Source organism: Falco biarmicus, chromosome 14 (genome assembly GCF_023638135.1).
Source record: "Falco biarmicus isolate bFalBia1 chromosome 14, bFalBia1.pri, whole genome shotgun sequence".
Classification (NCBI taxonomy): domain Eukaryota; kingdom Metazoa; phylum Chordata; class Aves; order Falconiformes; family Falconidae; genus Falco; species Falco biarmicus.
The window spans coordinates 8,759,748-8,774,263 of record NC_079301.1 but is presented as its reverse complement, the minus strand read 5'-3'; the positions used below and the strand labels follow the sequence as shown (position 1 = coordinate 8,774,263).

General features: G+C 42.7%; 1 long non-coding RNA gene across 1 annotated transcript; it reads left to right on the top strand.

The window, feature by feature from the left end:
* The first annotated feature begins 43 nt into the window (after nucleotides 1-43).
* Nucleotides 44-8,066, top strand: LOC130158866 (uncharacterized). Its single transcript, XR_008825513.1, has 2 exons — nucleotides 44-220; nucleotides 7,271-8,066. It is a non-coding gene; the product is annotated as an uncharacterized LOC130158866 (long non-coding RNA).
* Nucleotides 8,067-14,516: the final 6,450 nt, after the last annotated feature.

Sequence of the window (14,516 nt, the reverse complement as noted above, 5' to 3'; positions counted from 1 at the left end):
CAGCTATCGCGAGATGTGCCGGCGCCCCGCCCCTCGCCCGCCACCGTCACTGCCCCCTCCCTGCCGCCGCCATGCCAGCCTGGGCGGGCGGTGCTCAGGGCCTGGTGCTGCCCTTGGCGGCGGGGCCTCGTTTCTCGGCTGCTTCCATCCCCAACCGGTAGCACGGTCTGGGGCCGTGCCACGCCGCCGTTCCGGGGAGCCCCGGCGCCGCGGGGAAGGGGTGAGCAGCCGGGCTGGGCTGCGCTGCGCTGCCCCGGCCGCAGAGCGAGGGGAGGCCCCGCGGCGGGAAGTGGGGGGGTCTGCAACCGGCCCGGCGCGCCTGTCGCGCGGGACGGTGTCTTTTAGGAATAATTTCCCTCATCCAGTGGTTTCTGAGGGCTGGCCCCTTCCCTCAGGGTTCCCGGCCGCTCTTCGCTCTCGCTGGCCGTGGGGCTGCCGTGGGTCCTGGCCTGCGGGCTCCCCGGCCCCTTGCCCGTCCCCCGGCGGGGGTCAGCCTCAGCGCAGGATAAAACAAGGGGGACGTGTGTTTGTGATGCTCTGATCGTACAGCAGAACAGCTTAAATGGGGCATGTTGTCTCTAAACTGTTCCTCTTTCTGTTACCTTTCTTCTGTAGTCTTCTTACTGGTGTGTTTTTGTTAAACTGGGCTTCAGCCCATTTTATGCATATCCCCTGTCACCTTGAGCTGGGCTTTTTCCTCGCTTGGGCTTTTAAGCCCTGTATAATCTAAAAAACACGCAGCAGCGTAATGGTCACCTAAGATCATCTGCAACTTTCCGATTATTAATGCAGCAAAAGACTTTTGTTGTATGTTGGGTGAATAATTAAGGTTTATATTAAGCCATCCAGTCAGCAGGATTGCAAAATCTTTGACCCTTTACCAGGCTTTACCCACCAGTGAAATGAACACACTTCAGTGGTGAAATAAACACAACAGCCATTAGTATTTCACAATAACATCGTGAAACAAATAATGAAACAATCCAGGACAGGAAGTTATGTATTTTGTCTGTTTAAAATAATGTAAGATGTTAAATAATAAAAAAAATACCCATTTTGCACTTTAGCCAAGATGTGTTAGTGCTCACCTTTTTCCTGATAGTAGATCAGGAAAAAAAACTTCTGCAGATCTAGTAGTTGCTAATAGTTTATTAAGTTTCAGTCTTACAGCCACAAATCACATAATATTACAGTTAAATTGTTATATATAGAAATAACAATCTCGTCAGAATTTCTGCAGATGCATGCAGTGAAAACGCAAAATATTTTGTTTCTTGACAAGTGTCAATCAGCTTATGGGGTTTAACATGTTTATAAATAAACTGGAATTCTTGGTTTTAAACAGACTTATCAGACATCAGCCTTCAGGATACATTCAGAAGATTATTGTTTTTACTGAGTATTAATCAAATGCAGGGTGTTGCTGATTTTGCAAACCTGTCTCGGGAGAAGCAGCAGACATAAACATGCTTCAGAGATACTCAAATTTGTATAAACAGAATGATCAAATTAGAAAAAACATAATTTAAAATGGCTAGACTTAGAAGCACGTTAATTAGCTAAGCTGATGGTTTCCAATTCACCCAGCTCATTTACAAAGAAAGTTCAGAATCTCTGAAAACAAGTTTTAGGTCTCCCTTTATAAATTTACCAGGATTCAACTTTGGTTTATCTATCACACATTTAATAATGTTTGCATCCACTGGCCACCTATTGAAAATCAGAAATCATGCCAGTCTCCTCTTACCTATTGCTGAAGCTTGGTTTTAGGTTATTTTGTTATTTTAAAAGCCCTGTGTTAACTCCAATTAAATGTTAAAGTTTGTGTGCATACAAGTAGGAGTCAGTGTTCTTCTGTTCTTGTTGCTAGTGCCTGATGCTTCAGAGAGCACAAACCCCACATCACTGACAATTGTGCAATAATGTGCCCTTGAGAGAGATTTATGCCCCATCCCAGACACTACTAAAGTTACATATATGCCATCACTATTTAACCAGTACTGACGTATGTGAAAATATTACAGAGCTGCTTGATAAACTCACTGGTGCCGAGATTTTTGGTTTTGGGGCATGCCCAAAGCCTGGCCTGGCACAGACCTACTGCCCTTCTCACTGCCATGCCAGCAAGGCTCGGTGCTTTAGGTGGATGAAAAAAATCGTTGAGAGGATGTGTATGAGTGTGTCCATATGCCGTGTACTGTGGGTAGACTGCTCATCTGCAACGTGGGAGATGGAGACTACTGCCATGGGTGGCAGTAACTAGTAGTATCTCAGATCTGTGGGAAGTTTTCTCCTTTATCATTAGGTTATTGTTTCTTTTGCTTTCTCCTGGTTGGGCTACTTTATTTCGCCCAAATAATTAATGATTTCTAGGATCAGAGGCAGATTGAGGTTGCAGTCCTTGTTACGATGCTGTTAGAGCAGAGAAAAGACGGGAGGAGAAAATGTGGATGAAGAAATCTGAAATACAGATGCTAAGGAGTAGAAATAGACGATGCAGTAGAGAATCTGCGACAAGTTTGTGAGGTCACTTTAAGTAGGACCTGAGGTGTAAAAAAGTTCTGTTCCTGTAGCTAATGTTTGGTCCTCTGCTTTTTTACCTACCTTAGAAACCACTGCAAGCTACGTAAAAGCATTGGTTAGTCTTCGGTTACATCAAATACTGCCTCCTTGCAGCATGAAACGTGAGACTGGAGTCTGTAGATACAGAATGCTCCTGAATGACTATGTCGGTTTTGGTTGCTGTGGTGATTATCCATCTGTTTAAATACTTCATATGGGAGATTCTCAACTCATTTATCATGGAGGAGACTTTCTTAAGTTGTGAGAAACACAGCATTATGCCTGATTCCTGTAATTTTCACACCTGATTAGCAAAAAGTTCCACTTTGTCTGCCATGGCTTAAGGAGATTGTGTAGTGTTTAGGTACAGAGGGTACAGCACTTGGGTTCTGTGGTCACCACTAGCCCAGTGTGCCTGTAACATTGGCACATGTGTGATAGTTGTGCAGCTGGAGAGGCTGACTGCAAACACTTTATGAGGGGGCCTCCTTTAAAGAATCCTCAGATTCTTTATACACAAAATAAATTGTATTTTTACAAACTCTGACAGGAAAAGAACTAGTGTGCAGACAGGAGAGACCTAAACATTTTATATATCTGAATCTAACCTATAGCTCTTAATGCATTTAATCCTTAATAGGCAATACTCTTATTAGGATATTTTGTTTTTCTTGACGGTTGCCTTCTCCATGGCACAACATGGCAGATCCTCTTTGACTTTGAAGTAACTCAGGAAATGAAGTGAGGTATCTGCATTTCTATTCACGCCCGTGTTGTGTTGTTTTTGTCTTGTCTTTCTGTAGAAAACTGAGTTTTCTTTCTAATTAATACCTATTTATAAAACCCTCATAATAAAAGATCTTTTTTTCACTTTAAGAGACTATCAAAAGAAACAAAATACTGCTTTCAAACTGCCACCTTAAAGCAGCATACATATTCTGACTTGTAACAGAAGCAAGAATTGCCCAGCCTAAATAGTCCAAGCTGTTCTAGTAACTTTAATTCACCGGTAAGGTTTGGTTGGGGTTTTTTTTGCTTGCTTATATGGCAGCTTTTCAGATTCCTCCCCCCCTGCAAATGGCAGCATGCTGTATTCCCATTTTGTGTCACTAGGGACTTAAATGTACTAGCATGCAGTTTTTTGTGTCAGAGGTTAGACTTTGTTTTTATGACTAATAATGTGGACCTTGGGAGCCACATATCTAAGCACTGTTGAGGAAATACCTAGACCTCTGTTAAAGTGTAATCCCTTTCAGGGCATGCCTATACAGGAGAGTAAAGACAGCTCAAAGCTCTCTCTGCCCATGTTCCACAATGGCTGGAGGCAAGCCAGTTCCACCTTAGAAGTCCTTTAGCTTATCTCTCTGCCCGTGCTGATGGGTCCCTGAGATGTACCTATGGACACGGTGAGCACAGCATGCCAGAGTGACATATTTGCTGCAGAACAGATAAAATGATTTGGCGAAAATACAGCCTAAATTGTAGCTGTCTTTAAAACACTGAATGTAAAACAAGGGCAGGTTTCATGCATGCTCATTCTTGAGAATAAGGCCGATGTAAGATCTAAGTGATCATTCAAGTCCCTCTCGGGCCTTGTGCTGAGTGAATTTTGCCCAAAGTATGCTTTATACTTCAGACAGGTATCAGCGTTCAGTTCCTTGTACTGGGTGTCGCATGGTTCTTCGTGTGGGAGTTCCTGACCTATGCTTTGCTCTGTGAAGCTGTATGAAAGAAGCCATAATTGAGTCTTAGACATACCATGGTATTTATAATCATTTAGAAACCTCAGAGGGAGCAAACATTTAGAGTTTTATCGACAGTCATCGTCTTTATGAAGTGTAGGATCTATTTCTGCATCGTCTGTAGGACCCTGCTGAGAATCTCCATTGTCCTGCTCATCGGAAACCTGCAAACCCAGCATGGGCTCTACTTCTTTCAAGGATGTGCATATACATCTCTTATAAATAAGCAGTTATGGTTGTTTCATTAGACCTCTAATAACATCTCTATTTCATTTTCCTTCTGAATGTTTACTTCAGTGTTGACACGTATTTATAATGTCATCTCAAAAGTAAGAGGCTATCCTGTCAGATTTACAGCCATTATAAAATATGATGCTATCTGCATACAAATGGACGCTAGGAACCTTACAGATTTTTCCCTATTATTACTGCCTAAGGAAGCAATAAAATTTTAACATTTACTATTGGGAAACACCTGCAGAGATTAAATTAAAACTAGATTATATGCTTATCAGTTAAATGTTACAAAAGCAAATTCTTTAGAGATTAACATAAAAATCACTGTTATCAAAATCTTATTAAAAGCTTCACTTAATACAATCCATTTTGCACCTCTGCTGCTCAAGCATTCTACGTGTGCAATGTATTAAGTCTTTGTGCAGCTGTACAGAGGGAGGCAGGGCAGCCTCACTGATGGCTTTGCTATCGTGTTAGCAAATACCTGCCCTGATATTTAGATTTGTCTTTAAAAGCTGACCACAAGCACCATTTGTCCTTCTCTTTCTGATCCTGGCCCTCTCTGAAGGGCCCTCCACATTGCACGCTCTGTTTCTTGAGCATGGCACCAAGGCGTGCTCCAGGCTCCCTCATGGAGTTCTTCTGGGAATTACTCTGGAAACCACTTGTCCTTCCTGCTGAACTCGTTCCTTATAATGGTCAGCAGGACAAAGACAAGGGATTTAAAAAGGCTGGGAGTCAAAACCAAGAAGCTGTTGTTGCTGCTAAGCAGATGGTCTCATGCTTAGTTCGTGCAGCCTTTGGTATGTTGCAGACACACTGCAGAATAGAGATCTGGGAGGTGAGCACGCTGGAGTTGATCTCTGACCTGGAAATTCAAAAAACGTCTGGATTTGGGCTTTGCTGCCACCAACGACTGAGAAGTTTACAGTGCAGATAATATACGTGCACTGACTTGAAGAGGACACTGTCAGCACAGATCCTACTTGCGCTTGAATTGCACACACTCAAATTAGAGGTTAGAGTTTATTTCTCCATCTGGTATTATGTGACCTTTGACTCAAGGCATTAGAAGCAACATGCCTTGGGCATATTCTGAACTGTGTATGGGACGGTACAACTTGGCAACAGCCACATCCCGAATTACTTAAATGAAGGCCCAGACTAAAAAAAAAAAAACAACTTTGATTGTAGAGATCCTACTGAGTCTGGTGGATCTGGAGAGTATGACATTAACAAGAGATTGAGATCGTTGATGAGACGACTGTAAAATGTCTCGAGTCATGTAGTTTACCAAAAGCCAAATTCAGAGGGGGATTAGGAAGTATCAGACCATGGATTCCTGCAGACCTCTATCCTGAAGACAAATGTGATATAGGGACCTCCTGGCCATTTTTTCCAGCCCCATGCCATCTCCTCTGTTGTTGGTTGGCACAGACCATAACATTTAGTTAAGTGAATCAGACGCATGGGGGAATCCAACTTAAAAAAACCCAAACCCCAACAAATTTGGTTTATAAAAATAGATAAAATAGTGCATAGACCAATGGGGTGGGGGGTGCAGAGCCGAAGTGTAGCTAAAGATCGGGGGAATAGAAATAGCTGGAGCTTGCTTTGCAGGGAAGAAAACGTGTCTGCAACCCTGGCCTAACATTTTAAGTAATAAGAGTTTGCTGGCCCAGCTGATTTTCAGTGAAATAGGTTAGGGAGTGTTCAAACAAGTAAATCCAGATCAGAGGGGCGGTAACCTATTGCAGGGCAATGCTCAGCAGCCTCTGGGCACACTGGGGGAGGACTCTGCTGTCAACACAGCTGGATTTGGGAGGAGATACTTGTCCACAGACAGACTCCGCAACTGTCGCAGCCTAAACCAGTCTTGCCATGTGCCTCCCTCTCCAGAGCAGTGTGTCTCCTCTGCAGCTGTAGCATGCAGTTTGCCTTCCCCTGTGCCTGCAGGGACGAGTTGTGCATTAGCATTTTTATAACAAACTTTCCTTTGAGGTAATGGACATATCTGGTAACTTCAGCAGAAGCCATGGCCGCATCCGAATACTGGGTGTGAGCCTGCATTCTGTCATTTTATTTGGACAAATTACAGTATTTAACTTGGAAAGGCCTGCTTATGTCTCTTGCTCGACTTTCAGGCTCTGAGAAGGTGAATTACCAACATGGGGATTTAAGATTTCATTTTTCAAAAATGACATACATTTTTGTATGTACATACCTATATCCAAGATGTAGAAACTATTTAACTGTAGTCTGAATTTTCCATAGCCATTATGCTAAGTAATTCACTTCTACTGCCACTAGAGGTATAACATTCACTTGAGCAAATACCAAAGGAAACATTTAGTTGGAAGCCTTGCCCATATTAATATTTCATTTTTCAAATAACGTTTTTGATCTGGGGTTTTTTTGAGGCCTCAGCCTACTTTGCCTGTTCCTGTTGGGTAGCCTTTCTTTTATCGAACTACAGCTGGCTACTCATGAGATGAAATGCCACTTTGTGATTAAAGGGTACAGAATTGAATGCTCATTTAAACTGCATAAAAAGCTAAATTATAGTATCAGTCATCATATCAATCATCTGTGACTGCCTCATGTGCAAGCTTGTACCAACACATTTGAAAGCCTTATTCCACATTGCTTTTTGTTCTGGTGCAAATTTACATTTATTCTGAAATGCAAACATTACGAAATTTATTTAAAATTAATTTCCTTTTTTTCAGTGTGATGACCAACTATCAGATGAACCACCCTTTTGAAACTCAGGAAAATGTCAGAGGGGACAAGGATAGCTCCCACACGTCCTCTGGGACTGGCAGGAGAATGCTGTGTAACCTGGGGTTCAGTGGCAGACCTGCAGTGCCTACGCAGCCTGAGTGCAGCCGACGGGATGGCTCAGCTCAGCGGTGGTGGGTCTTTTGTGGGGGGTGGCAGAGGTTCGCTGAATTATACCTAGCTACAGCCCTGCTGGAGCATAATCTCTGTCTGTTTGAAGTTTGTAACCTTTCTTTCAAAACTGTCTGACATGCTCAGAGCAAGGCTCTGCCAGCTCAGCGCTGCCTGTGCAGAGGAGCCAGGGAGCAGCGGGTTGCTGTGGGAACTGCCCGCTGTGCCATCGCAATGCTGCGGCCGTCGCAAGCTCTCCCGCTGCAATCGGCACGGCCTGCTTCGGCTTCCCACTGCATTTCCACATGCTGCTTTTCACCTCCTCCTCAGCTCTGCCCGATGAGCGCAGCCCAGCAAGACACCAGCGCGCCAGCTTGGGAGCGAGCGTGGGGAGAGCGAGGTGACGTGAGCCTGAGCTGCAAATCTCTTCATGGATAGTGAGCCCCCAAAGCAGCCTTCCTGCCATGTTCTCCTTGCAGGACTGCACCCACCTTGCTCCAGAGAGGAATGGAAAAAACCAGGAAAGTCCATGATGAATGCTGGAAGGAAAGATCTTTTTCACTGGTTTTGTGAAGTTTAATTTGTTATTTAGGGTAAAATTGCAGCATTCAGAAAATAAAGGCATGATGGATAAATTGAAATGTCTGTTTTAATTTAGAATATATTGCACTAGAGTATGGTATACACCGTATTTATAGGCACCATGCTACATGACAGAGTAAAATTATTTTGAAGGGAAGACATTGAAACAAGACACCAGATGCTCTCAGAATTTTTCCTTTCCCCTTAAAATGAAATTTTGACAAAATTACTGATTGCTTGAAGCATTTAATTATAGTAAAAGTGGGATTTTGATGGGAAAGGTGTTTCCAGCGTACGTGAAGCACGGATCCTCGTAAAACTTCTGGCCTATTGCAGCCTTTGGGTTGCTCCTTTCCCCAGTACAATGCTAACAGCACAGTTCGGTGTAGACAACATAGATACTGCACTTGGTGTATTCTTATTGTTAGTTTCTTTGTACTTTTTGTAGTAATACTGATAAATTCACCGGAGTCTTATTACACTCACAAGAAATTTGTGACTAAGAGAAACAGTGTACATTTGGGATACTGTGGATTATATTAGCATAAAAGTCAATAAACTAATACCACTGAAATTATAGCAATGTGAGATAAAAATCTGAACCACTGATTTCATTGAAAACAACAGATCTGCTATCTGATCTTACTTCTGCCCTATATACAGTCATCAGCAAGACTGTGCCATTTATTTACTGCTTCCCCCCATTGCACACAGAATCTTAGGGAGTAAATTCCATTGCAGAAGTACTTAGAGTGCAGTTCTCTGGAACAGTTGTGTTCAGAACAAGTTACCAACATGCTTTCTCCCCAAAATCAAGAAAATAGGTGGCAGCCTTTTATGTTTTGTCCACAACTTTGATAACTCTTCCCAGGGATACGGTTTAGTGTCAAGTTGACCTTTACGGTTTTCACAGCTAAGGCAACAGTTACATAAAAAGGATGAATGAGCAACAACAAAAGAGGAAGGCTGGGATCATATAATCTGAAAACTGGAACTGCCTGCATTTTTACTTTACTATTTCAGTAAGGGAGGCAGCACTGAAAAGTGGTCAAAGCTCACAGCTGTAGGGAAGGAAACAGAGGTCCTGCTCTCATTTCTGCCTTATATTCCCTGAATTGCCCTGTGTAAGTTGCTGAAGACCAGACTGCAAATGTCACCTAATTTAAATTAAAAAGGCAGGAAGTGTAAAATTTTTCCAAAACCCCTCAAACTTGTAACTAATAGTCAAAATTATGTCTACTGGTGAAGAAAAGGAGGTACACAGCAGTCAAGGTGATTTTCAGTGACAGAAGTGCTTTTGGCTCCTACTGATTGGACTTTGATTTCTCCCTCAGTGAATGAGAATAAAACACTCCATGTGAGGCATGTTGGATGTAAGTTAGTTTAGAGGACTATTAACAGTTGGGATTAATATTTGTCACTAAACCAAAATATTGGCAAGTACACAAGTAATAGGGAAGTGTCACAGTTTTTCAGTCTTGCTGGTTGTTTATGCTCCACTTTAAATTTTGCTGAGATACAAAAGGCCTGACTTTCACACAAACTAATAATTTAATTAGTACTAGAACTGCATGACAAGCCTGTAACTATGGTTAGGTAGAAGTGTTTGACTTTGTTATGATGCTAAACCAGATCTGGGCTCATCTGGAGAGCTGTTTTTAGTCTGGCAGTAGTTGGGTTTAACTGGACCTTCTTTCCTTGCTCTGCAGGATTTTGGGGTGGACATCTGGGATGGCTTAAGCCACTGGATAAAGTTTGGGTCCCCTTAAGGGAGTAACAAATAGTCCCTGGCCTTTGAGGCCAGAAATTGGTATTTTCTTCACTGATTTCTCTGAAAATTGACATGTTTCTCCCTCCCAAGACTGAAAAGGAAAGGGAATGTGTTGTTGAAACAGCAGGTTGGCCTCGATGCTGTTCAAGCCCACTGAGTTTTTGTTCAGCTGCTGTTTTTGAGGCCTGCCTACTTCCAATTTTAACTGTTTATCAAATATCTTCAGAACTAACAATGCAGACTATCGGTATATGTAAATCTGATGGGTTTGCTAAAGCAGATTGCGTATAGTTTTCATTGACCTTGGCAGCAATAAACAGCAGTGTTTTCAGAGGGAGGACTGAGTTTCTCTGTATATTTGTTGTGCTAGGTCTTGGTTCAGGATTTTTTCCACTATCGTCTGTTAAAATTTGTTTTATGTCCTGTGTGAGACAGTGACTGATGCTGAAATCCTCCAGTGCCTTTTGGAAATGCAACAGAAGCAACTTCCAGCCCATGTCATAGGAAACGTGCATGATCCTATGAATAAAAATTAAGATGAAAGCAGGGTGTGTGGGAAGACCTGGTGGTGACAGAATCATTCCTGGCTGCTTTCTTGGTTGGAGAGCAATCACAAAATGAGGATTTTTACCAAGCTTGTTTAGATCCTCATAAGTGGATTTTGGCAGGAGGCAGGATGTGGCCACTGCCAGCTGCCTTGCTGAGCTGTGTGTATTCTGTACCTCTGTAAAACTAATGATTAGGCTATGATGAGAAAATAAACCTCAGTAGGAAAGAACAGTTAGCAAACCCCTGAAGTTCATTGTCCGCAAAAAGTCCCATTTTGTAGATAGGTTTGCTTTATTTTAATAATATTAGGGGAAACGCTCCATTTTGAGACAGAAGGCATAGTGTAGACCAGGCCTATGAAATTAGATAGCACTCTTTTGCCTATCTACTGGGAAAAGGAGCAGCTGAGTATAATGTTTGCACACAGGCAGCTCTCTGTAGTGTTTCAAGAAAGGCTTTGAAAAAGATAATATTCTCATTTTTTACTTTGACAAAAAATTGCACTGACTGCAAGAGCCTCCATGTTATACTTGCAGCAATTACAGCAGTTTTCTGTGGCGTTGCTGCAGCCCTACCCTCCCTGTTTGCCACATCACCAGCTCCTGGTAGCCAGCGGTGCTGTGGCTGGGCCAGTCCTGAAGCCCAGAGGCAGAGGGTCCACCGGACAGCTTTCTGAGACTGCAAGCAAGCGAGCTGCAGCTCCACAAGAGGGGGAAATACGAGTCCAGCTTGATGACAGATACCCTTTGCTGCTTTTGTTTTAAAACAGTAAATGAGGAAGAAAAATATTATGGTTGTATCTGGTATGCAGCAGGGCTTTAAATTGCATTTACTTACCTTCCAAGCTTTCCACATACCCCTTATTTGACCAGAGGTTTGCAAACGTGGCTATGGGAGGGTTGCAGGGGTAATTGGCTGACAGCCTGGGGACTGCATTTAATTAGCAAGGAATGCACCGGCTGTGGCTGCATTCCCTGTAGGAGCAGCAATCCACGTAGCTACAGGTGCTGTCCTGCTCTCTCTTCAGGCCCAGGGACAACCCTTCTTCACGCAGGAGCGCTGCACACGGGAAAAAATATGTTTGGGTATCACTATCAGAACAAAAGTCTTTCTATTTGTTGTTTGTTGCCCTGCCAGTGATGTCAGGCAGTATCTTTGCCTTTAGGGTCCTACTGCCCTCTTAGGCTTATACTAGATGAATCTCTGGTTGTCCAAACGTTGGTGGATTCACATTTTTTAATGCCTACGATTAACCATTTCAGGGCAGCTGGGCCTGACTGACTAGCATCAGCTGCTGATCTTACTGAGTTCATCTGGAGTTTCAAGTGATTGATACCACCGAGAATTAAGCTCAAAGTGCACCGGGCTAGACTGCCTAGAGCTAAAATACCCACAGTCAAAGCCCATTAACTGAGATGTCTGCATTTCACTGAAATTCTCTTTGGAAGGCTGAGGCTAATTTTTCCTTTGTTGCCACCATTCTGAAGTGTTGTGCCTTGATATACTAAGATGTAATACACTGTTAAGATTTAGAAGAAAAAAGAAAAGTAGTCAAATGGCTGAATACCCTCTTTGGTACTAATTTCTAAATAAAAAAAATTCGTTTCTATTTCTATGATCTTTTTAGTTTTATCAGTTGATTCTGGTTGCCTGGGATGTGATTCAGGTGAGCTCCTGTTATGTGTATCAAAAGGTAGTATATGGTTTCAGTTTATTAAGTTATGCATTTTTTTGTAATTGAGGCTCTTCCTATAGAACACAGGAACCTTGTTAGACCTATGCTTCTTTCTGGGCTTGTTTTCCTTCTGATCTACACTTTTTTTTTCACAGTTACTTTTCAAAGTGGTTTTTTACTTGTTTTGCTTCCGTGAATCTGTTCTCCTACCATTTTCATTTTTCTCCTGTCTGTGTTCCTTAATGTGTGTGAGCACTGAGGAGTGTTGAGCACCTGGGGAAGGGCAAAGAGGCTGTGAGCTCTTAGTAGGAAACTCCGAAGTGTTGGCACCGAGATACTAACCCTTGAAGGGCACAGTCCAGTATCAATGACTCTCTTCCCAGGACAGTCACGTTAGCAGGGGTGCAGAACAACTTAGGACCCCCAGCCTTACTGCAAGTATACCCCTTGCCTTAAGATTTTTTGTTCAGTGTGTTCTGAAGCTGAGAATACAAGTGCTATGGAAACCTTGAGTCATCAGTAGCTCATCACAGATTCCCACTGTGCTAGACCATCACTAGGCTTTTGTGGTCTTCCCCCTTGAATTTGTAATCCTGTTTCATTTTTTGTATATCTGTAAAGTCTGTGCCCAGCGCTCATCACCCACCACATCCTTTTCCTTCCCTCCTACTGTGCTGCTTTCTCCTCTTTCTTTTCTGCCCGGCTGCTGGATGGTAAAATGAAGGAGCAGGAGGGGGGTGTGCTGGGAGGAAAGGGGAGATTGCAGCAGGGCAAGGGAAGGGGGCAGCAGGAGAGGGTAGGACTGCTGGGAGGTAAGGGACAAGCTGCCTCTCCTTGTCTCAGGGATGCTGTAGAGTGTGTGTGCTTTGTGCAAGGCTGGGGAAGTGTTGGGGTGATGAATGAACATGTTGTGACATGGGAAATGGCTGGCACAAACTCCCAGTTCAGTTGGATTTTCCTTGCAAACACAATGGGTTTAGCTGAATAGGGAATAATTGAAGTTTGAAAATGTTTCTGACTCTGTTCTGAAATTGTTTGGAAGAGAATTGGCGTTACTACAGCCTTTTTTTTCTTTTTTTTTTTTTAAAGACTGGGCATGATCATAATTGGAAATTCTTGTCTTTTGTAAATGTTGCACATCAAATCTTTTATTGCAGTTACTATTTTTTAAAATGAAACTGAGTGACTTCAGGGTGGAGTTTCTGGTTTTTCTTTTTGTTTGTTTGTTTTTCCTTGCTGTCTGAGGTAAATTGTTACTTTCACTTGGCTATGGAGAGCAGTTGTTCTGTTGCCTTTTCTTTCTTTTTTTGTAGATAGTACCAAATTATTATTGGGGACTGGGGAGCTTTTTGACCAAGAATGGAGAACAGCTGCATTTTCTACCCTTTGAATATGAGATACAGAGGCTACAATTAAATACCAAAACATAGGATTAACATTTTCCTTGTTTTAACCTGAGATTAGCACTTTGATAGCTGATGTAATGTTCTCTCTCTGCACAATTACAAGTGTGGTTGCTCTAGGGAAAAGGAATGGGGGGGAGGAAGGAGAGGAGGAGGAGGGTTGGATCCTGAAGCTCTGCCAGAAGCATCTCTTGCTCTCAGAGGAAGCCTGCTGGAAGATGGAGAAGAGCCGAGCAGAAGAATGCAGAGAACAGTTTAGTTTACTGCTTGTAACTGATGTGCAACACACTGCTTCATAGCTCCACACTGAACAACAGGAACTGCCACGCTGTTTCCAGGAACAGTCAGCGGCAGATGCTTAGCGATGAAGAAAAAGGCCACATACTGAATCATTTTGACTTGGTGTCGCCTCCTCCCAGCTTTGGGAAATCAGCTGGGTATGGGTTTGAAAACCCGAAAAGTTTCACCTAAGCTACTGTGTTTATTTGCTGCTGATCACACTGTCCCCCATGAATTTGTTTAATGCCTTTTAAAATCCATTTTCAGTCTCCACAACCTCCTGAGGCACTGACTGCCACAATGCAATTATGGACGGTATGAAACAGTACTTCCTTTTGGGTGTGTTTGTTTTAAACCTGCTGCTTAATGACTTTGTTGGATGCCCCCTCAGCTTTTGTACTGCAAAAGAAAGTGAACAATTATTCTGTATTTACCTTCTCCATTCAGCATTTTATAGACTGCTGTAATTTCCCTCTGCAGTCATCTTTTTTTCTTCAACCTGAAGAGCTTTCTCTATTTAATTTCTTCTTGTAGCAAAGCTGTTCTTTATCTCAAAAAAGATATATGTGGGCTTTTTATTACTTCTCTTTCTTTTTCCTCTCAGACAAAAGTGTCGAGGAAACCTTATACAGGAATGTCATAGTTGAAGGATTCTTTGGTGCCTCTTTGTGCCAAAATAATTAGCTTTCAGCTCTTGGAAATTGCCAAAAACTTCTGAAAGAAAACTGTTCCTGTAACCCTCTCCAGTTTGAGGTTGTATTCATGTCCAAAACTAGGTAAGAGCACGCAGCAAGTAAGCAGAAGTTGTCTGAATTTGAAGTTCT